The following is a 3,003-nucleotide window of genomic DNA, read 5'->3' on the forward strand; positions in this document are numbered from 1 at the left end:
AAAAGAAAAAAAAAAAAAAAAAAAAAAAAAAAAAAAAGGGCTTCCAGGGTGGGTAAGACGCAGTCTGATTTGTATATCCACTCCGCACTCATCAGCTACGTCTATAAGCCTGATTGTGATGGCTTTAGCTCAAAATTTGAGCTACATACAGCAAGCTGTGTACCAATATAACAGGCCATTTTTTGAGAGACAATGTTTTTGTCTCAAAAAAAACCTTTATCCTATTTTTTGTGGATGATGAAGAGAGGGATCATCTTGTCAAAAGCCCCAGGGTAACCCTATTGCCAAATTTGGGTTTGGGGCATGAGCTGTTGGTAGTGAGCAGTGGAATATATTTTTCCTCTACTAAATTTCAAAGCCTTCTGTGCCAAAATCAGACATTGCTAATTGCCATGCCCTTGTATAGGGGCTGTGTTGTTTTTCACATGTTGGTACATATTTTGGTACCACACTCATTGGTTTACATTGGTCAGAAGGGGCCAGAATTGGTGGTGTGACATGGATAAAACTGTGCTTTCAAATTTCATAGGGGTTCCTTTAGGGGGTCTTAGGCCATTTGCAAGAGGACCTCAGCACCATCCTTGGTGGTTTTAACACAGTTCTCAAGCTGTGACAAACTTTCTGTTGATCATGAAACTATCCAAATATGTACAATTGTATATAGAACCACATACCAGAAGCTCAACAATTTCTAAAGTGAGGTGAAGTGGAAAAGTAAAAAAACAACATACAGTCACAGCTCCCAGCTACTAGTTTCTGGTAGTCCAGACACCACCACATTCAAGTGCAGCCAAGGATTTCCAGAGATTGAACACAATATCCACAGGATATGGGCGGGATATGAGCTCCCACTATATAGTCTTGGATATAGTTAAAGCTGGTTTTCAGCTTCACCAAAGTGTCATGGGCATGTATTTTAGTGATTAAATATAGGGAGGATATATCACATTGTTTCATACTCTCAAAATGGTCTGGTGGTGTTTTTTGTAGTTGTCAAAATCAAATTTGTCAGTATTTAAAATGCTTGCATCTTGGTAAGGGTTTCTTTCTCTCAATCAAAGGCTTGAGACTCTTATATCAACCATTATGAAATCTATTCAAAGAGACACATATTGATTGTATTATCTGCTTTTGGTTGAAAAAAACACTTGCTTCTGATTAAAAGCATCACTGGAATTTCATGGTAAGCATTCAGTGATTTTAGTGTGTATTTATGAATGACATTAATGGATAAGTGCACTGCAATACCCCCGGTCCATTAACCAATTGTGTTTGTTTTTGATTTACCACAAGGAAGATTCTCTCTTGTTGAAAACTGCCTTTGATTTTAAGAATCAATTGCTTTATATCATTGAAGAATGCATTTTGAATATACAAGACAATTTTGATCCTATCAATCATAAATGGGTGGAGTCAAATGATATGTGTTTCAGACCAGTACATACAGCTCAACCTGCGGCCAAAAGAAGGTAACCTTCTCAGCCCTGTACACATGTATTACAATTCCACATACATCTGTATCCAACTTTTCCACAGTATCCAGTATCCAGAAGTCCTTCAGAGTTCTGGCACAGTCTTCAAGAGGATGTAAAACCAATTTAAGAATCAGCTCAAACAATTTTCAAGATATTCTTTGTCAGCCTAAGTATCGAAAACTAAGATAAGTTTTAGAATAGTAGGACTGAATGTACGTACTTTTGACTATAATTTTTATAGGCTTTGTTTCAGTGAGAATTGTGATCCTTACCAAGGTAACTTTGAGCCTGCCACTAATTGATTTAGCGATAAAGTTTTATTAAAATAGCTTTTAACAAACTAGGTACTCACCAGATAGTTAATTAATATCTGAGGTCTTCTACAGATGGGTACAAAGTACTCCTATCTCAGGGCGGTCGTAAGGTCTACTTCTAGGATAGGAATAAAGACTAGCTTTATTCGAACTGAGAAGATTTTCGATCTATGTTAGACTTGTAGCGAAGGTATGATTTCGAGCGGTTATGATCTTTGAGTCAATGCGTAAAACCTTTAGACGGAACAGAATAGAATAACAAATTTGTGATAAAACACAACTGAGACAATTGAAAGAGAGTTATCACTAAAAGTAATAAGTTCTAATTTAATAGTAATCGGCTTGGGTTTTGGAAATGTTATAGAATGATCTTTCTAAAAGTGATAATTGGTTTGATTGGATTTAAGATGATTCTCCATCTTTCAACGCAAACTAATAGGTCCTTTTATATCAAATTCTTCAATAGTTTCGCCTAGTTGATGATGTAATCTTATTAGTTAATTAGTTGCGTTTCGTTGGGTCAGGGTGTTCTTTTCTTGGACTGGTTGCTTACCAGATTGTATGTTCTTGACTATCTGGTTGCAGTTGTCAGGGTAGTATTGTAGTTTTTTGGACTGGTCCCTTTGATACGTCTCTTCTAGAGTTCGTTTTCAAGGGACTCTTCATTAGTAGGGTTTCAACTCTTGAGACTGGAGTTAGAGGTGTGGGTTTTGCTCGAAGGGAAACTGCTTGCAGGGTTTTTCTTCGAGAACAAGATTTGTGGATAGCATAAGTTATGTTTTTAGTTTTGTAATCCTAAGGGGTATGTGTTAATACTCTCTAGGTTGACACTCACCGGGGTCGAAAAAAAAGAAATTTTTTTTTTTTCAAAGATTTTTCTTTTCTACTCGATATTTTCTTAATAATGTTAAAGAGTTGGGTATTTTTGTTTCTGGAAGCCATTCATCTAGGTCTGAGCTTTTATTTTTATATCGTACTAAATAGAGTCCAGTATCTTTTCCATTCATTTTGACTGTTTTTTGATCTATAACTTTAAGTATTATCTTATCTGTTCCTTCTTCAAATGGTACTATTTGTTCTGTTTGTTGGTTTCTTCCTGGAAACTGATCTTCTCTAGATTCTTTGTAATGCTTGAGCAGGGAAACTGGGAAAGTCGGGTGTTTTCGGGAAAATTCTCCTGTTAACAATACTTCTGCTGCGTTGGGTCCGTGTAA

Source organism: Melampsora larici-populina (assembly GCF_000204055.1).
Source record: "Melampsora larici-populina 98AG31 unplaced genomic scaffold MELLAscaffold_56, whole genome shotgun sequence".
Taxonomy (NCBI): domain Eukaryota; kingdom Fungi; phylum Basidiomycota; class Pucciniomycetes; order Pucciniales; family Melampsoraceae; genus Melampsora; species Melampsora laricis-populina.